The sequence below is a fragment of the Capsicum annuum genome, chromosome 10, assembly GCF_002878395.1.
Source record: "Capsicum annuum cultivar UCD-10X-F1 chromosome 10, UCD10Xv1.1, whole genome shotgun sequence".
In the NCBI taxonomy this organism is placed as follows: Eukaryota; Viridiplantae; Streptophyta; class Magnoliopsida; order Solanales; family Solanaceae; genus Capsicum; species Capsicum annuum.
In genome coordinates this window covers 149,656,125-149,678,526 of record NC_061120.1, presented here as the reverse complement: position 1 = coordinate 149,678,526, position 22,402 = coordinate 149,656,125, and the positions used below count along the sequence as shown (strand labels likewise).

Genomic DNA, 22,402 nt, shown 5'->3' with positions numbered 1-22,402 from the left:
GCGAATTTTTTGCTATCTTAAAGGAACTCATGCCCATGGGATGCAACTCTACAGAAACTCTACCATCCCTTTGACTATATTCTCAGACTTGGACTGGCCAGGTTGCACAGCAACTCGTCGCTCTACCTCTGGATTTTGCATTTTCCTTGGGAGCAACTTGATATCTTAGTCTACAAAGAAACAACCAACTATTGCACGCTCAAGCACCGAAGCTGAGTATCATGCTTTGGCTGTTGCCGTTGCTGATGCTATATGGTTACAATTTCTCCTGTAGGACTTGGTTGTTTATCTTCGCACTCCTATACTTGCAAAATGTGATAATATCGGGTCCATCCATTTTGCATATTATCAAATCTTCCACTCCAGATCAAAACTCGTCGCTTTAGACTGTCATTTTATCTATGAGAAGATTAGCCAAGGTGACTTTACTGTTTCTCATGTTCCTACCTAACAACAACTTCCAGATATTTTTACTAAAACTGTCTCTATTATAAAATTCAAGGAGTTTCTTGTCAATCTTCATGTTCGTTCCTCCACTTCAGATTGAGGGAGGGTGATAGGGATATTATTGTAAATATAATTTAAAGAGTCATGTCATCTTGTAGTTGTAGCTTTCCTTAAAAATAATACATGTTCTGGCCCTAGCTATTCACGCAGGCCATTTTGTTATTCTTGACTTTATTTCTTTCTTTGTTACTAAACTTCAACTCTTATTGCATAATTTTGTTTATCTAAAATATTACTTTATCCTTCTCAAAATAGTTGGCATGAATGGATTTTGCACTACTTTTAATGAAAAATTAATTAGGAGTCTGATTTGATCAATATATTAATTCTTTAATCTTCATCTGTTTATGTGACTCTTAATTCTAGAATAATTTCTAGAATAATTATTACCAAAGTTAAAATTAAAAAAATAATTAATTATCTCTTAATTTCTTAATTATCATCTATTTTGAGACGGACGAATATAAAATATTAAGTGGATCTAAAATCCTCCTAGCTCCCAATACTAACAATCTTAGATTTGTTTCTTTCAGACTACAAAAGTCCCATAATATTGTATGACTCAAACAAACTCTAAATTAATTGTTGAGTCCAAATTCGACCACTAAGAACTAAGTAAAAGAATCGTATCATCCAGATTTTCTTGTCTTTCTTCTAAGCAGCGTCCTTGAGTTGGTCATCCCTATTCTCTTCAGAATGTATTTCTATAGAATTATTCCCATGAGAATACATAAAGTGAAAAACTTTTATAGCAGTTCCATAATTGAGAAAGAATAATATCAAAGTTTGAGATTAAACTTGATGATGACAAATGACAAAACATGTAAAGTTATTCGGATAAGAGCTAGGAAGGAACCCCTGCTAGTTTTGGATCTTGGACCCCATAGAATTGGCCCCATTTTGACTCATACTTTCCCATCTCAATTTATATATTGATTTCTTTTTTCTTTTTGGGGGGAGAGGGAATTACCTCTATTTTATTTTTTTTAATGGTATTTGATTTTGAATTTTTATTTTCGCTTAACAATTTCTTATAAATAATAATGTTAACTTGAACAAAAAATTCACTGAGAAGTACTTAGATTGTTCTTCGTGCATAAGTATTAACTTTTTACATATACATACAATTTCTTGATATAATTGATATATTTTTAATCAAACTTTTTACTAGATAAATAAGCTTAAAAGAAATGACATTTGATATTTATCTCCTTAAATCTCTCAGGACAAAGGATACGAGAAATTTAGAAGAACCCATATACGGAATGAAGGTGATCCGTGTAAATACATCGATTTCTTACTAGTGCAAAGAAACTCTTTTTTGCTAACTTGAAAAACAACAAACCGTGTTTGTCCTGTATATCTCTAGGAAGATCGATATCTTTACAAAAGACTTTATAAGTATTCGCCTCAATTTACATTAAGCCTCTCGGTTTTTGCCCCTTTTACATTCCATCTCCTTAAAAATCTTTCATTTTCCACTCTCTTTTGTTCAATCTCTTGAAATCTCTCTAATTAAATTGATATCCATTTAATTAAAGAGTCTAGATTTTTTTGATACATTTTCATTGTTTGAATGCGATAACGGATGCCAATTACAACTCAACCAATTACAACTCAAAATATGTGATACATAATGATATGTACATTAACATAATGCATATCAAATAAATGAGTGTTATACATGCAGATATACAATATGTAAACATATTATTCCAATAGTACAATAGGCCAGTATGTATATTAATAATGTGTGTACAAATTAATCCACCTATGTGTACTAATAACAAGTATACATATTATTTCAGATACATACTAGCTAATCATATGTACAAGTACGCTGCAAGTAATATTTGAAGGGGAAAAATTGGAGTTTCTGCGTTACAAGTTACAAGGATAGGTTCAGGGGTGGATATACAGTATTGTGTCAGGGTTCCCAGAAACCCCCACTCGCTATCGTAGATCCGATAAATATATTAAAAAATAGAATAAGTTAATAAAACATTATAAACGATAACCCATAAACAAAAATAGCATTGGCTTTATGGCATAGAATAGACCCTTGAAGTGCTTAGTCACATGACCATGGGATTGATCCTACCGAGTGTTGTCCTTTTTATTATATTATTGCATATTACTTTATTTTAACGAAAACCCACTAACTTATTATTCACTCATTTGACATTTACTGTGCGGAATAAATCTTATATCTTTATAAGATGGTGTCATCCTTATGTTGGCTGATAATTTGAGATTGGTGTATTGAAAAAGAGACTTGGAAACAAAGAAAAATATTCTATATTTCCAAAACTAGAAAGTCCGAGCCTGTGATATGCTAAACATTTTTTTGTCTGTAGACTTTTCTCCTGGAGGTGAGCTTAGCTGTGTTTTTTTATATTGTTCTGTTTGTATTGGGACTCATAAATCCAGTACTCCCTCTGTCTGAATTCACAATCAAAATTAAGAAAGTTGACTCTCGAAATCTAAATTATGACACATAAATTGGGACTCATAAATCAAGTACGAATTCACAATCAAAATTAAGAAAGTTGACCCTCAAAATCTAAAGCCGATCTGACCAATGAGCAAAACTACTAAAGGGAAGAGCAAACTTAAAAAAAGGGCAGGAAAATATAGCTTAATTTGACCGTGGCAGCTATATGAACACGAATGGCCTTAATTGTACATTACATATACAGTAAACCAGCTCGTGGCCAACAAAGGTATATTTCGCAATGATATACCCCGTGTCTTAGTCAATACTTGAGCACCTGGATTATGATCTAGTCATAAAGTAGAGGAACTAATCTTCTTTAAACAGAAGCGAACACAACAGAACAGATGCGGTTGTAATCAGTAAGAATTCAACACAAAGAATAGTTCATACTGAAATATGTTGTAGTTTCCCACGTAATTTTTGAGTTAAGCTAAAACATATATACTGGTAATTAAGAGGCTAGATCTGATATTCAAAATATGCAGATAAAGAAGGAAATGAAGATTTACCAATCATAATCATATTTCTCTCCTTCGTAGATGCCAGCAGATCCTCTAATCCACTCTTTTATTGTTTCACTGATCCAATTAAAAGCGTCCCCAGCTTAACTGAAACTGCAAAACATTGGGGAACTCAAACAACTTGAAAATACATAAATGAAAAGGCCAAGTACTGAAAAGAGTTGACCTTAATATGCAAAAATCAAAGGTAGCATAGTTTTGAACTATTTTTAACGAATAGAAATTACATCGCTAGGTATAAAAGTGCTGGTAGGAGCCTCCTTTCGAGCAGTCTCATAGATTAGACCAGTTTCAACATTCTTGCTAAGGCTCCTAGCGATGGAGTCGAGTAGCGTACTACTCGTTTTGCTCACCCCAAATTCCATTAGCCTTTGTTGCCCCTACTACAAGCTCAATAGTTCTTATTTTGTGTAAATTAAAATCCTTAAAATTAGAACAAATATTGCCAAAAAGGGTAAAACTCAGTAAGTCAACTCCAATACCAATCATAAGTAAGTTGAAAAGTAATCAAAATAATTTATACAACATGAATGTGTTACTAACTATTGGAAATTTTATTCACGGGCATGTTTTATTCTTATTAGCACCTCTAACGTCTATGTAATTGACACGAAATAGTGAATGAGTGCATGCATATACAAAATCAGTGAAAAAGAAAAAGCAAAGAACAACCGTGATAATAGTCGAAAGGGAAGAGCGAAAAAACCCCTAGAACAATACACACTGCAATCTTCTCGGATTCCTCAAACCTCTCAAGAAACGTCATCCAAATGAAACCAAGAAATTTGACAACAAAAATTCAAAACAAAGCATGCATGAGTACACTCAATTAAGCAGTGACGCTACAAATATAAATATCACCCATGAAATTGGCAGAGAGAGGGAAAATCCCCAAAGCAGCACTGCATTATTGTATTGAGTCTCTCACTATGAATAAATGAAATTACCTCTCAAAGAATAGTTGTGTCTCTCTTTCCTCTCCATAACCCCAAAGAAGCAGTTGCAAATTTTCAGTTATTATAGATGATTCAAAGAAATCTTAATAGTAATGTTATTAAAAACACAAAGAAGTATAGAAGGTGATGATCAGATTTAGATTAATTGACAATGATGAGAGAGAAATACACATGTTTTCACGTGTCTTGAAACTAATGAATCCTTCATTGATACTTTTGTACAACATATATTGCGTTTTGTACAATTATTTAAAGCTGTATTGGTCCAACAGCTTATTGGCTTATATACAAGGGTAATATATGCTTTGAAAAAGATTCACAAAGGAGCTCCATGAACATAACACGTTATATGTGCATTTGAGTCCATACACAAGTGGAAGAACAACATAGTTGTACTGTTAGCTTAAAAACGGCAGCCCGGAGCCCGGTGCACTAAAGCTGTTATGTGTGGGGTTCAGGAAAGTGCCGAATCACAAGGATTTATTGTACGCAGCCGTACCTCACATTTCTGCAAGACGCTGTTTCTATGGCTTGAATCCATTTCCTTCCTAGTCATATGGCAGTAACTTAACCAGTTGCTCCGAGGTTCCCTTCTACTATTAGCTATCATAAATTATGGTTGGTTTAGTCTGATCCATCTCTGCCCCTGCTTGATCAGGATGTCGCAAGTCCAACAATGTATCTGGGTACCCACCCACACTCGCACTTTGACTTCCTTCTTCCATATGTGCAACCCTATAGACTATAGTTGCTAAAATTGTCAGCTAACCAATTTTGCTCCGGATAAATATGCAGGACTTGTGGATCATTCAGCTGGCGGAGGAGATACCTGCAATCATCCAAGAATTGTGAGTAAAGTAAATTCGAACGAGCCAATATATGTGCCACTTCATGGGCATCAATACTTACCTGAAGGGATTGCAAATCATGTCTGAAAGCCAACAAAAAGGTGCTACCATGAGAAAGTTGGTGCAACAAGATTCCTAATTTCTAACTTTTAAAAAAAAAATTCCGACGCTGGAAAGACTTTTCCATACAACATAAATTGAGTTCTGTGGGACATTTTCAAGAGTGAAATAATAGACCACCTGCATTCCGAACAATGTGCCACTAAGAAGCGAAAATGTCGTTTAGTATATAAATAAAAAAAGGATAGTTACTCACATGTACAATCCAAAGAAACAGTTCATAGTGATCATATCCCAACAATTTGTTACAATTAAATTAGCCAACACATGTTCGCATTGAAATTCAGGAAGTCAAATCTCTTCCAATGCTATTTTAAAAATTCTTCTCAAACTACACAAAACCCTCTTTATTTTTCTATTTTAGAAATCTGTATCACATGACGTATAAAAGTGTATATACATACATTATATATACACCTTTATACCTTATTATTCATTACATACACATTATATGTATAAGTTGAAGAGTAATGCAGTAACTCACACAAAGAGTAAATCATTGTAAGCAGAGAAATGAAGGAAGAAATAGTAGAAGATCAATTATCTTAGAATCAGAGAAGAAAAGAGGAGGAAGAAGTGTAAGTTATTGCGTTTATTGATGTATTCACAATCAATTGTCTTGTTAGTAGTAGTACATGGTTGACTATATATGGAGCAAATGATAAGCTTAACAGTGTAGTTTTAACTAACTAACCGATTTCAACAATGTAACAAACTTCTTGACACTTTAACTAACTTTCCCTCCTTTTTCCTTCTTTGTTCTAGACTCTCATTCCTCAACACTCCCCTCAAACTTGGCACTGCAAAGAGATTGACAAGGCCAAGTGTGGACATTAGGTATTCATGTTGAACCTTAGTTAAGCCTTTAGTGAATGCATCTGCAGATTGGTCATGAGTGGATATATATTCAGTCTTGATCAGCCCTTGTTGGATTTTTTCCTTCACAAAGTAGCAGCTTGTTTCTATATGTTTAGTCCTCTCACGGTAGACAGAATTTGCAGCTATTTGCAAGGCTGCTTTGCTGTCACTGAAGATGGTCACAACTAGTTGTAGTTGAACACCTAGATCCTTGATCAAACCAACTAACCACGTAAGTTCTGCAACTGTTGAAGCATGGCTTGTATACTCTGAAACAACTGAACTCCTAGAAACAATTGACTGTTTCATTGACTTCCACGAAATTAGTGATTCACCTAGTTTGATAGTAAAGCCTATAATAGACTTCCTAAAGAAAGCACACGCAACCCAATCTGCATCACAATGAGATGTAAGAACATCTCCTTTTGAGCTAGACATGAGAAGACCTTCTCCCGGTTTTCCTTTTATATATTTAATGATTCTGAGTATTGCATTCATGTGAGACTGTTTTGGACTCTATAACAAGGTCTGTACACTGTATGCTATGTCTAGTCTTGTTATTGTGAGGTATAACAGCTTCCCTATTATCCTTTGGTACATCCCTTGATCAGCTAGTACTTCATCTTTTGACCTTCCATCATTTGAAGTATGTTGATCATATTTTATAGTTGTCAATTTCTTTGTAGTATCAAGAGGTGTAGGTGTTGGTTTAGCAGCACTGGGACCTGTTTCTGAGATTAACTCAAGTGCATACTTCCTCTGATGCATCACAATTCCTTGTTTAGACCTTGCAAGCTCGATGCCTAGGAAGTACTTTAGTTCTCCACGATCCTTCATCTTAAAAGCTTTATGAAGAGCCTCTTTGGTTTCAATTATCTGATCAAGTCTGCTACCAGTTACTAGTATGTCATCTATATAAACTAGTATAACAATTATTCCTTCACTTGTCTTTTGATGTATAGAGAATAATCATACTGACTATGCCTAAACTTGTATTTAATCAAGGCTAGATGCAGTTTTGCATTCCATTTTCTTGGTGCTTGTTTCAATCCATACAAAGATTTTGAATGTCTGTACACCTGTCTCTCCCCCCTCTCCCCTGACTTTTAAAACCTTGTGGAAGTTTCATACAGATCTCATCTTCCAAATTACCTTGTAAAAAGGCATTGTATACATCCATTTGATGGATATGCCAATGTCTAGCAGCTGCAATAGCCAAGCCAGTCCTCATATTAACCATTTTCACAACTGGACTAAAGGTCTCTTGATAGTCCACTCCTTCCTTTTGACTGAACCCTTTTGCTACCAACCTTACCTTGATTTTTTCTATTTCTCCTGAAGCTTTGAACTTGATTTTGTAAATCCATTTGCACCCTATAGGATGCTTGACTTCAGGAAGAGTGACCACCTGCCAAGTATTGTTGTTTTCAAGAACAGCTCTCTTAGATTGCATAGCATCTACCCACCTAGGCTCTATGACTGCCTCTGCATAAGATGTTGGTTCAATAAGATTAGAGAAGTTAGATAAGTAGCATTGATATTTGTCAGATAGATTATCATAAAAAACATAGTTTGAGAGAGGATATAAAACATTGTCATTGATAATTAATGACATAAAGTCTTGGTAGATTTTCTTTGAGTAGAGTGTGTTGTAGTTTGTGTAGTAACTTCTTGTGACAATTTTGCAGTGGCTTGTCTGGCAGCTTGTCTGGTTATTCTACTTGTTGCAGTAGGAGTTGATGCAGCCTGAATGGACTAGAGTAGTACTAGTTGTATTTTGTAGTTGTTCGGCAGGTGATTGCGAGTCATTCTCAATAATTGGTTGTGGTTGTGAGCTGTTCTCAGCAGTTACTTGTGACTGTGAACTAAGCTCAACTCTAGGCACATCAGTAACTAACTCATCACTACTCCCTGTTATCAAGTCATATGTAGGAAATAAAGATTGTGAAGCTTGTGTCAGTATCCTTGAATGGAAATGTACCTTTCAAAAAAATGACATCACTATTAACAGAAAAAATCTTGTCAATGAGATCATAAAGGATATAACCTTTCTTTGTTTCTGAATAGCCCATGTGAATAGCCTTTCTTAATCTAGGTTTAAGTTTATCCAATTCATGTACTACCTTAGCAAAATACAAATAGCCTAAGACCTTTAGATGATGTCGTGCAGTTTTTTTTTTCTGAAACTGATTTAGTGCAGGTTTCTTATTGTAAAATTTTTCATAAGGTGTGGTATATCCTAATACAGAAGAAGGAAGTCTGTTTATTAGATATGTAGCAGCTTTCACACAGTGTCCCCAAAACTTTAAAGGTATATTAGCTTAAAACCTAATAGTTCTTGTTATTTCCAACAAATGTTTATGCTTCCTCTCAGCTACACCATTTTGCTGAGGTGTATATGAGCAAGAAGTTGGATGAGTTATGTCTAAAGTGGCAAAAAGTTCAGTACTCAGTTCTAATCACTTTCACACAAGCATCAAACTGGTTTTGAATGTAAGATAGAAAATGCTTAAGAACAACAATGACATCAGTTTTCAACTTGAGTAAAAACACCCATGTCATTCTAATAAAATTATCCACAACAGTTAGAAGGACCAGTGTCCATCACAAGTAGGAACCTTATAAAGTCCCCAGAGATCCATATGTACTAAGTCAAAAGCTTTAACACTAGATGTACTGCTAGAGGCAAAGGCTAGCCTAGTTTGTTTAGCAAATGGACAGACTTCACATTTATTTATATTGTCATGTAGATGAGTCTTGGAAATAGAAAACATCAACATAATATCCTAAAAGGAACATGTCCAAGCCTCTTATGTCATAGCCTTAGATCAGATTTATTTGTGATCTCAGTATTGAAAACACAACCTGCTACTTTTCCATGTCTTGGAAGCTTTTGTCTCAATAAGTATAGTTTATTTTCCTCTCCACCAATCTCCTTCACCTACCCATTCCAAAGATCCTGAAAAACACAGAAGTTAGGGAGGAATGTATCTAAACAGTTAAGTTGCTTAATAGCCTTTGAGACTAATAACAGATTGTATCTAAACTGAGGTAGATGAAAAACATTCTGGATAGTACTATTTTCAGAAATATTACTACACCAGTGTGTGTCACTAGTGACACATCACGATTGGGTCGTATTACTTTTTTTGGATTTACTGCCTCAAATATTGAATCTTTGTTTAGAAGATCAATTTCTGCAGCCATATGGTTTGTAGCACCTATGTCGATAATCCACTCAGGTGAATTATTGCAGACCATCAAGGCACTACTAATACCTGACATATTTGCTGCACTAGCAGATGGCACTTGAGTGTGTTTCTCCAGCATTCTGATTATATTGCTCAGGTGTGAAACTTGGTGGCAAAGGTAACAGTCCAGCACTTTGATTTTGGTGATGCTGATCCTAATCCTCAGCCACAACATTGTGATCGCTAGAAGCAATTTTCCTCATCTTGTACTTGTGATCATAGCCAGTTCTAGCTTCATTATTCATTTTCTGCTATGTTTAGGATGTCCAAGAGGGTAACCAACAAGTTTGTACCAACCCACCTTGTAATGACCTTTCATCTTACAATGATCACACACGGCACTAGGATTATAGGTTGACACATAGTTTCTCTTCCCCTTTTGATAGTTACCTTGATAACGACCACCTTGATAGCCAGACTTAGAATACATGGCTACTTCATCAGCTGAATTAGGAGCAGCACTAAGAAGACCTGCGGCATGCATAAACTGAGCTACAGTTTTTTTATTATCATCACTCATGATCATAGAGTAGTCTATGTTGACAGTTGGTAGTGCTGTCATCAACAAGATTTGGCTTCTTGTTTGGGAGCATGTGTAATTTAAGTCCATTAGAAACTGATACAACGTTTGTCTTTAAAGATACGCCAAGAAATCTCTTGATTTTTCACACTTACAAGCAGGAGATGGTACTAAAGATTCAAACTCATCCTATAAGTCTTTCAACTTAATAAAATATGATGGTACTAAAGATTCAAACTCATCCCATAAGTCTTTCAACTTAGTAAAATATAAGACACGGATTGAACTCCCTGAGTCATGGTTGCAATTTCTTAGTGCAAATTATAAGTTCTTGAACCATCTATTTTATCAAATCTTTCCTTAAGATCCAACCACACAGAATATGCAGTTGAGGCATGCACCATCCCTCCAAGTAGTTCAGTAGAAACTGCATTCATAAGCTAAGAAAGTACTATAGCATTGAATCTTTCCCATTGATTTATTTCCCATGTCAGTAGAGAAATTTTCTTACAAGAGCCATCTACTATACCAAATTTGTTACGCCTTAGTAGTGCAATTCGAACAACCTTACTCCATACAACATAGTTTTCACTACCCCTTAACTGGAAAGACGCAATAGAAGTACCTGATACATTTGCAGCAGATAAGAATAGGGAATGATTGTAATCAAATGGACGCTGCAGTGGCAGTGGGATTGATCCAAATTGTTGGGGACTAAATTTCCAATTCATGCGCGTCAATAGTCATTTTCAATTAAATAGAGTTCCTTTCAGAGCAATTCAATTAGTCGAGCAGTTACTGTCAGAGTAACTCAAGAAATTGCTAGAAATCAGAAATTCTTGAATGAGCAGATGAAGACCAGAGATTCAAATCAGAAATTGTAGGATCGATAAGAGTACTAATTCAATTCAGTTGGCTCTGATACCATGAAGATTAATGCAGTAATTCACACTAAGAGCAAATCACTGCAAGCAAGCAGAGAAATGAAGGAACAGATAGTAGAAGATCAACTATCTTAGAATCACAGAAGAAAAGAGAAGGAAGAAGTGTAAATCATTGTGTTGTATTGATGTATTCAATTCAATTGTCTTGTTAGTAGTAGTACATAATCGACTATATACAGAGTAAATGAGAAGCTTAACAGTGTAGTCTTAACTAACTAACCGACTTCAACAATGTAACTAACTTCTTTACACTTTAACTAACTTCCCCACCTTTTTCCTTCTTTGTTCTAGACTCTCATTCCTCAACATAAGTAACGTGCCTGCTTTGTATAACCATGTATATATACAAATTGTGTGAGATTTGTCGCGTAGGATGTGTGTGCCTATTTGTTCAACTTTAATATAATTTAAGTGCCAAATTGTGCCCACCCAAAGTCTGAGGGCATACATGCTAGTTGAGGCCACGTTAAAAGGAATGCTTATGTATTAATAGATGAAAATTCCATAAAAAACACTTTAGTAGCACATTTTCAGTAGTAATAACTCAAAGATTCAAGTATGAGCTAATATCATATAAATCCATTCATTTTTGAAAAAATCCTCAAGTTCAAGAATGTTTGATAGTCTTACCATATATTGAATGTTGATAGTCTTACCATATATTGAAGTTTTTGTTGTCTGCTGATGCTTGCAATAGAAGAAACAATAAGTGACACATCTAATGCCTAGATGAACTAGCAGCAAAATGAATGATAATGACACTAAAATATCAACAATATTCGAGTAAAAAAACACTACCTTGCTTGGTCCCTGAAGTATTTAGAGGACCCTGCAAACATTAGCATGCTTCCTCATTTTTATGTTAGCCTACTATCTTCTACAGATGGAAATCAATCATCAAACATTTGAAAAAGACAAAAAAAGGGATCACCTTAGCATGTTGCTTAAATACTCTCCTAGCGAAACAGCTAACGTACAAATTCAAGCCATAATATTCTGCCTGTTCATTTCAAAGTTGTTTCCAAATATGGCAATAGTTCTGTGGTCCTGAGTGCAATAATAATAATGTGAGGCCGGCAGAATAATAAGCTGGTACAAAAGCAAATGAGAACTAAATACTTGGCATATGCAGCATTCTGTATTAACAACTAATTGATAGTCTCCACAAAATATTGAAATGTTTGTAGTCAGCTGATGCTTGCAATAGAGGAAATAACAAGTGACACATCTAATGCTTAGATGATTTAGCAGCAAATAGAATGGTAATGACACTGGGATATCAAAGAGATCCAAGTGTAAATACTGGGATATCAAAGACATCCAAGTGCATTATTTATCAAGTGTATTCCAAATATGGCAATAGTTCTGTGGTCCTGAGTGCAATGATAATAACGCGAGGCAGGCAGAATAGTAAGCAGGCGTTTTACAAAAGCAAATGAGAACTAAATACTTGCTCTATGCAGCTCACTTGTTTCCATATTTTCTTCTCTACTACTGTATTTCCTTACTGATTTTGATATGCTAAACTTGAGTCTGAGGGTCCACCAGAAACAACCTCTCTACCTTCAAAAAACGGGTAAAGCTACCACAGACCATCCTCCCCAGACCCCACTTGTGGGATTACACTGGTATGTTGTTGTAGAAAAGAGAGATTGAACTTACAGGCAGACTCCCAAGTTTTCACGTTCTGGTACATCAGCCTTTACAGGCTCTAAAACATAAAAAGCCGGAAATCTTGTTATCCCTATCCAATTGAAAATGACTGTCGAATCAGTAAACAACACAAATATCTGCAAGGAGGGGAAAAAACAAATGAATAGAAAACCTCCAGATTTTGAAACATGTGCAAGTGCTGTTGATAGCGAGGAATGCATGTGGGAAGAGAGCAATTCTCGAGTGTGGTGAACATGAGCCCTTAATGATCATCATACAATGATTCACAATCAGTTTTAAGCTAGAGGAAACACGTAATAAGCTCATTGATAACTGCTAAGATTAATAACTCACAGTTACTGTAAGAAACACCACACCTGCTAAGCTTGAGAGAAACCAAACTGCTTATGGTCGCTAATGGAAAGAAAGCTTACAATATCATATGAAACTGGATATTCAGTCTAGGCAGCTCTCTAAGTTAGCATCCAATATACACTGTTCACAGCTAACATGGAGTTTTCTATGGCCATGAATGACAAGTGAAACTTTTGGAAACCAAAGCACGCCTATGCTAGGGTATTTTGGCTAAATTCACTGATCCAATCATCGTTCATAGATCACCTCGAATTTGTATCATAGTAATTCATCCAATAACTATACCATAGTTACATTTTGCCTCGACAACAATAGCAGGAGCCTAAGTTGCTCTGACTCAGGTGAGTATTCTGAGGTCTGATTCGGTGAAATCTAAATTTGAAGATTCGGGGGTACGTATCTAGGTGCGAGTAAAAAATTCAACATTATAAAGATATTCTAAATTTGAGAAATATTTTTGCAGAAAACTTGCATGTATATCGTAGAATTCAAGCTTTCATTTCCAAGAGGGATTACTTTTCCATTTTCCTACAAACCCAACAATTACTAAAAGCATATTACAATAGAACAAATATAATTAAAATAATGAGTGTAACTCTTGAAATAAATAATGTAACCAGTAACTTGTAAAGTAAGATCACTTAAACAGAATGAATCAGTGAAAGAGGAAAACTGGAGCTGGAATTATTAAAATTTTAAATATAAACTAGAAATTCAGTTCATCCACAATTTAACTATTCTCTTGATGTTGTGAATCAAAGAGTAAGTACCCAATTTCTTTCACAACAAGAGGAGGAAGCCGGTTGAGTAAGCAAAATGTAGCCGAGACATCATAATTTTCCCACCAAGAAAGAGGATCCTCATACATCATACCCTCTATCACATGAAGATTACTAAAATAACCACCTCCGCTACAAAATGTACCATACTCCAATGAAACTTGCTTCATTTCATTTGAATCTTTAAAGTATCTTCTTTGAAAGCACTTGATGATCTTATTCAATGAAATTACCGTCTCTTCACTAGGACTAGACGTTGAATCCCATTTTCACATTGAAGCCATGATTCGTGATAGTATTTGGGAACTAAAGAGTGTGTCATACAATGTAAAGGGTACTTCTTTTGTTTCACCTAGCCACAAGAATATCATGAATGGTACCCAAAAAGTTTGATTGTCCGGAATTGAGATCTTTCCCCTCACGCCCAAATATTATTTCTTAACCTTCTCAATCGTTGTGTCCCACATATCATAAATGAGAGATAATTTTGGACAATCAATATTTCTAAGCATACTACAATAGGTTCCATAAATTTCAAAAAGTGGCAATACTATCCCACTTTTCATCATTCATTATAAGAGATTTTATTTCACTCGTTTTAGCTTCAATTCCTTATAATTCTTCCATTCATCATCCTTCTTCTATAGTGACGATTTCACTTTGATGTGTGAGGCAAATCTTGTTTCACCAACTTTCAATAAGCACGAATTGGAATGCTTTTGAAAATCGCATGTGGCATGTCATGCTTCACAACAAAGTTCTTCAAATTACTCACTTCACCAAGTAACTCTAATATCCATTGCAATTTGATAGGTGAGGTAATTTATCTGAAGGTTGGCACATACTTACCCCATGATGGAAACAACAAGTTTCATGTTACTTGTGTTATCCGTAATAACTTAAACAACAATATTTGGACCTACATTTCTATTACTTAAATAATTTAGCAATATATATCCCCATCTTTTATGATCCCAATACAAATGAAAAATATTGGTCCCCACAAGATTGATCAAAGGTCATCTCTTAATGTCGGGTGATCCATCCGAGCAAATTGACAGCCTTTTTCTTTTTACATGTATCTTTAATTGATAGCAACTTTTTTTCAATGTGAGTCTTTTCTCGAAGCCAAAAGAGTTGTTCTCAAATGCCAAGGATATCTGTATAGCTCCACTTTCAAACCTTTTTTTATCCTGTTGTAGTAAATCGAATCCTTTTGGAATAAAAAAAATAATCCACTTTCTTTCTTGCAACAACTTGAATAAATAATTTTTTCCTTTCAACGTGTACATGCTCATCTTCAAAGACTGAAGTATATCACCATTGATTTCACTGCATATTTGAATTCCATGGCCTAATAATATTAAAACATGTGCTTTAACTTTATTATATAATCCAATAAATACTTTATTGTAATAGCTACAGGACCATACACCATTTAGCAACTGAAATAACTTTAACATGATTCCATAATGATTTTTCATCAAATCTACCCCTACACTTTTTGTTGATCTCATAAACCTTTTTACTTTTGACTTACCAGTTGTTGTCATTTATTGATTAAAGGATGAGTGACTTTCAGGTTTTCAATTTTTTTGGCCATGAAACAAAGAAGTGCTTTGAAGCAGAGGGAGAGAGTGAGAAAGACAATGGTATGCTTGGTCTTTGGAGGGAGAGTTGGTAGAGAAAAAACCCTTTGGAATCTGTGTTGCAAATATTCTACTTTGGACTTCAATTTGCACGCCACTTTGAATATATTTCTTTGACATAGGAGTACAATAGTATTAAATGTTATTTGTACCAATTCAATTTTTTAAATTTAACCAAGAATATATGTACCAATATTATTTGACCGTGAATTCGGATATGAAATCTTTCAATTTTCTAAAATAAAATTTACAAACATTTGACTCCACCTATTTGACTTATGTTACTTCTTATGTAGATTTCATATAGTCTTAAATTTTATTTCAAAAACTTGAAGATTTTATGTCCGAATTCACAATAAAATAGTATTGGTACAAATATATTGACATTTAAATTTAAAAACGTTAAAAAATTACATTGGTTTAAATCACGTTTATGTTATTGTACTCCTATGTCAAAGAAATATATTCAAAACGAATTGCAAAAGCAAATTGAAGTCTAAAGGTCTGATCTTTGTCAGCACAGAAGCCAAAGGGTCCTTTCTATACCAATTATCCCTCCAAAGACTAAGTATACCATTGCCTTTTTGCTTTAAAGCAATTCTTTGTTTCATTGCTAAGAAAATTTATAACTTAAGAATCGCTCATCCTTTATCCAAGAAATAACATCGTCTGCAATTAGAAGTCAATAGGAAAAGGTATTATGAGACCAAGAAAAAGTGTAGTGGTCGATTCGATGACAAACCATTGTGGAATCATGTTAAAGTTATTTCAGTTGCTCCTAATGGTGGTGGAATAACAGATCATTGTCCTGTAACTATTGCAATAAATTATTTGCTGAATCATATAACAGAGTTAAAGTACATATTTTAAGACATCAGGCCATAGAGTTCAAATATGAAAAGAAATGAATGGTGAAATATTTAAGGCTTTGACGATGTAGCATGAACAAGCTGAAAGAAAAAAAAATCATCCATTCAAGTTTATGCAAGAAAGAAAGTTGATTATGTACCTCTTCGGAAGGAATTTGATTTACTACAACAGAAGTAAAGAAAGGTTTCAGAGAGTGGAGCCAAACAAAAATCCTTCAACATCTGTGGAAGAAATACTATCGATAAATTAGCAGCTTGAATGTTTTAAGAATCAGGTTTATCATTTAATCTTGCAAATTCTCCCTATTTCATAAAATATTCACAATTTTTAGCTGAAAAATCTATTTCCGATTATATTCCCCCTTTATATAATAGATTGAGAACAAGTCTTTTATGGCTCAAGAAAAAAGACTCACGTTGAAAGAAAGTAGCACCCAATTAAAGATACATGGAAAAAGAAATGATTGTTGATTTATTCGGATGGATGATCCGACATTAAGAGACGACCTTTTATCAATATAATGACATCATCTAGTAGGGACCCAATATTATTAAATCAATCAATTCTACTATATTACATAGGATGGGAATATATCGGTAACTGTTTATTGAAGCAATAAAAAATGTAGGTCCAAATAATGTTTGTTCAAGTTATTATGGATAACCAGTGTTGTGAAAAGCGTTGAAGCCTCGCTTTAAGCGTGAAGTGAAGTGATAGTGGGTCACTTTTTACACCTGAAGCGATAAGGTGAGAAAAAAGCTCGCACTTCAGGTCCAGAAGCGAGACGCCATAAAGTAGAAAAAGCACAGAAAAGCTCGCTTAAGTGATATTTAAGGATTTTTTTAAGGGTTTTATTGGTTTATTCGATTTATTTTAGTTAAAACCCTTAAGCGACTTGTACAACTGTAGAGTTGTTGTTGTGACTACTGCGTGCTGCTGAAAGTATGCGACTTCTTCTCCATTTCTACTCCTCCTCTTCTTCTTCTTCTTCTTTTATTAGGGTTTTCTGTATTTATTTTCCTTCTCTATTACTTTTTTTCATCTCTGTTCTTTGCAGCTATGGTTTTTTTTCTCTTCTTCTTTATTTCTCTTTTTCTTCTCTATTTTCCAGCTCTATTTTTCTTCTTTTTACTTTTTTTTTTGTTGTATGTAATCTGACTTCCAACTCTATTTTTCTTCTTTCTGATTTCCAGCTCTGTTTTTCTTCTTTTTACTTTTTTTTTTGCTGTATGTAATCTGACTTCTATCTATCTGAATATAACAACAACAACAACAAACCCAGTGTATTCCCACTTAGTGGGGTCTGGGGGGGTAAGATGTACGCAGTCCATACCTCTACCTCTGATGAAGTAGAAAGGCTGTTTCCGAAAGACCCCCGGCTCAAGTCATGAGATATCACACAAACACATAGTAAAGCACAGAAGCAGATGACATAACATGAAAATAGGCCATCTAGTATACACAAATAAGTCAGTCACTTGCAAGGTGGCTTATAAATATAGAAAACTAGAAGAAAGTACAAATGAACCAAGAAACTATCTTCTTATATTGTTATAGAATTTAGTTTACCTCCAATATTTATTAAAGCGATAACAGCCACAAACAAGGAAGGTAACACAAAATAGCCACGTATCACTATCGGCAGCAACTCAAGCCAACCAGCATGCCTCTTGTCCACCACTTACTTAGGAAGTTTATCTAATCTTGAATGTGGAAAGTCTATCTATCTGAATATATTTTTATTATTTTGTTTTCTCTTGTAGTATATCTTTTTACTCAATGGCGCAAAAAAGAGATTCATCTTGGGCGTATGCAATTGCAATAGGCAAAATTTACATGAATAAAATGTATTTTTTGTGACAATATATATAATGGTGGAATATTTCGTCACAAGAAACATCTTATTGGTGGTTACAAAGATGTCATTGTATGTCTAAAAGTCCTGAATGTTGTTAAGGAAGAAATAAAGGAGTGTATGAAGGAAAAAAATGAGCTTTAGACTCAAATGAGGCATGATGCAACAATGGTTGATCGATCTTGTTGATGATCAAATGGAGAATGATGAAGTTGAAGTGAATATGCCAATGGGGACTCCATCAAAATACCAAAGGAAGTCTTCAGCTAGCGGGAGTGGATCATCCACCGCTAGCAATGTTAAGGGTCCTATGGATACATATTTCCCACAACAACCCAATGAAAAAAAGAAAATGTTAAGCCGTTGATTTAGCATCGACCGTGTTGTATTCTCTTTTGCAAGGTGGATGTATGACGCCGTCCTCCCTTTTAATTGTGTTAATTATTCTAAGAGTTTTGGTGAATTTATTGAGGCAGTAAGTCAATATGGCCCAGGAATGAAACCCCCAACGTATCATGAAGTTAGATTTCCTTGTCTAAAAAATAAGGTGGAGAAAACAAATAAGATTGTTCAGGCTCATAAGGTTCAATTTAAGAACTATGAATGTTCCATTATGATGGATAAATGGACTGCCAAAAATGGAAAAATGGTAATCAATGTTTTGGTGAATTCTCCCATGGGAAGTGTATTTCTTGAATCTCATGATGCTAGCTATCCTACTAAAATGTTCAAATTATTTGAGAATACAATCTTGAAATTGGGAAGAAAAATATGGTGCAAGTTGTGACTGATAATACAAGTGAGAATATGAAAGCGGGTGAATTGTTAAAGGGAGTATACCCACATATTTTCTGAACTCCTTGTGCTGCTCACTGTATCAACTTATAGTTTGGTGACATTTTCAAGGAAGCCCATATTCTACAAATGAATAAGTGGTTCAGTTTTTCTTTTCAATCTTTATGTCAGTTATCTATACTTAATTTACAAACTACTAAATCTATTTTTTGAACAGTTTTTGCTAAGGTTGTTAAGATACATTCTTACATCAGTCGAAAGGCATTATTGTTAAACATGATGAAGATCTACACAAACCAAAGAAATCTGGTAAAACCTGCGAAGACAAGGTTTGCAATAGCTTTTCTGACTTTGCATAGTTTTTATATGCAAAGAAAAATTTGCGAATCTTGTACCTGTCAAATGAATGGAATAAGAGTATTTATGCAAAGGAAACTCTTGGGAAAGAAGTTGCCAGAATCATTAGTCCATCTTTTTGAAAGGACACTGTAAAAACACTTAAAGTTGGTGGTCCTCTCGTTACTATACTTCGTTTGGTGGATGGAGAGAAAAAACCACCAATGGGCTACAATTTATGAAGCCATGGATAGGACAAAAGAAAGTATTGAAAAGGCATTTGATAATGATAAAAGGAAATATGAGAAGGTTTTCCAAATTATTGATGCAAGGTGGACGGATTAACTTCACCAACCTTTGCATGCAGCGACATATATTTTGAACCCCAGGCTCTATTATAAAAATAGTGACATTAAGACTTTGGATGTAGAAGTGTGGTTGGGATATCATGCATGTCTTGAAAGGATGATCCCAAATAAAGCTTTGATAGACAAAATAAGGGAGGAGCTTGGTAGGTACATGGAAGTTAATGGGCTACTTGGATTGGAATCATTCATTAGAACTAGAACCTTAAGGTCACTAGGTGATCATTTCAACTTATAATTGTGTTTAAAGCTTAACTTTTAAAAAAATCTTCCACAATTGAATGGTGGATGCAATATGGGCATAACGTCCCAAACTTGCAACAATTTGCTATTAGAGTTCAAAGTTTAACTTGTAGCTCATCCGGTTGCAAGAGAAATTGGAGCGTGTATGAACATGTGAGAAACTACATTACATCACTACTAAAAATTAAGTGGTATCTGAATTTTCCTAAGTACTCCTATTAATTACTTTCTACAACCTATGCAAATTCATACTAGAAAAAGGAATAGGCTTGAGTTGAAACGCCTCAATGATGTAGTGTTCATCAAATATAATAGAACATTGGTGTGTCGTTATAATGCTTGCGATACCATTGACCGAATTATGTTGGATAATGTTGATGATGCAAATGAATGGTTAACGGAAGCCCTTTCAAATCATGAAGATGAAGAAGTATATGAAAGAGAAGATCAGACCATATTGCTCCAGCAAGTGGTGTTGAGGAAAGTATTTATGGTCTTAGGGGGACTACTTTAAGCAGCAAGGAAAAAGCAAGTTCAAGTGGAACCCTTATTGATGAGGCTTCTAATGATGAAAAAGATATTGTTCAAGATAATAGTGTGATGACACTTTAAGAATTTGGAGATCTTGTTGAGGAATAGGATGTAGAATAGGAGTGCTAAAATTGTTGGTTTCTCTATCCCCGTTGGTTGATTAAGATGCAAGACTGATTTTTAGTACTTTAGCAGTTTGCTTGAATATTTGTTATGACTATCTGTTCTCTTTTTTTAATTTAAGTATTGAAAGATCATGTTATTTATTGAGCGCTCTTGGTTATTTATTTATGCATGTTTAATATTTTTAAATTTTGTACCAAATAGCGCTTTAGGGTGTGTTTGGTATGAAGAAAAGCAAAAACAACAACAACAAACCACATAGTGGGGTCTGGGAAGAGTGAAATGTACGCAGTCCATACCACTATCTCCGGAGAAGTAGAGAGGTTTCCGGTAGACCCCGGCTCAAAACATAGAATAATAAACAAAGTCGTAATAACACATGAAACAAAGAAGAAATAGCAGAAATAAGACACCCACAAAGTAATACCTTACACTAACGAACCAAGGCACCCACCCACCCCCCATACCAGACACCCACCCTTACCAGTGCCGCCCCGCCCCCCCGCCCCCCGCGGCAAAAAATTTATAATTTTTTAAATTTATTTTATAAAAAAAAAAATTCTAACCCCACCCTCACACCCTACTAACCGTCGCCCCCCACCCCAAAAAACTATTATTTTATTTTTTTTCAAAAAAAACTCAAACTTTTTTCTTACTCCACCTCTACCACCTATTTTGACATGCCCCTCCCCCCAAAACAAAAGATTTAATTTTTTAATTTGTTTTTTAAAAAAAGTTTCAAAACTTTTTAAACCCACCCTTCTTACCCTATTCGTTCTCATTGTTTTTTATTAAATATATACTAATACTTTTGGAAACATTTTCCTACTTGCATAACAAACACAAGAATATAAGTAAGAAACAACTTAATTTCCTAGAAAATATTTTCCTCCTCCATATTGAACACAGCCTAAAAAAAATTATTTTTCGGGGTCAAAAATTATTTTTATAAAAAGTATTTTCTACTCTTTAGCTAAACACTAAATATATTTTCTCAAAAATATTTTTTCATTCACCAACCAAACACCAGAAAATATTTTCCACTCACCAACCAAACATAAGAAAATAAGTAGGAAACCAACTTCTTTTCCATGAAAACATTTTCTAGGAAAATATTTTCCATGGAAAACATTTTCTTTCGTGCCAAACACACCCTTAATGGAAAAAAACGTGCGCTTCGCTTCACGCTTCTAGCTTTTGTGAAGTGAGCCCTCGTCGCTTTTTTTTTTGCCTCTCACTTTTCAAAACACTGCAGTTAATGCAAGTAACGTGAAACTTTTGGTTCTATCATGGAGCAAACATTACCTCATATATTTTGAACTCTTTGTGTTTTTCATTATTTAAATCTAGCGTTGAAAAATATGTGTCAACCTTCGAATAAATCACCTCACTTCACAAATTGCAAATGGATAGTACAACTACTTGATAAAGTGAGTAATTTGAAGAACTTTATTGTGAATAATAATATGGCACATGCGATTTTCAAAAGCATTTATATTTGTGCATACCTCATATATTTTGGACTCTTGGTGTTGTTCATTATCTAAATCTAGCATTGAAAAATATGTGCCAACCTTCAAATAAATCACCCTACCTTCACAAATTGTGATACAAGAAAACCAAGGAACACACGGAATTGGCTCAAAACAGTCCAAACACACTCCAAAAAACAGTCCACTAATTCAAAGAATCGAGGGCCCTTTTGAAGACCACTCTCGGATTCAAGAATGAAATACAAGAAGGACAATATAACTAGGTGTTTGACATTAGGTGTTTGACACCTTTTGCAGCCAACAACAAACTAAG

The 22,402-nt window shown here is 34.6% G+C and overlaps 1 protein-coding gene across 10 annotated transcripts in view; it reads right to left on the bottom strand.

Annotated features, from left to right (window-relative positions):
* Nucleotides 1-4,663: 4,663 nt before the first annotated feature.
* Nucleotides 4,664-22,402, bottom strand: part of LOC107846010 (GDP-Man:Man(3)GlcNAc(2)-PP-Dol alpha-1,2-mannosyltransferase) — a 39,313-nt gene continuing 21,574 nt past the window's right edge. For 2 of the 10 annotated variants that reach the window (XM_047398204.1, XM_047398205.1), the window contains 3 exons: nt 11,954-12,812; nt 11,821-11,851; nt 4,664-11,700 (listed from right to left, as the gene is read on the bottom strand). The gene's annotated coding sequence lies outside the window, so the exon portion shown is untranslated. Of the gene's footprint in view, nt 11,701-11,820; nt 12,813-22,402 lie in introns of all 10 variants that reach the window. The other 8 variants (XM_047398209.1, XM_047398208.1, XM_047398210.1 and 5 more) reach the window with 8 other exon arrangements.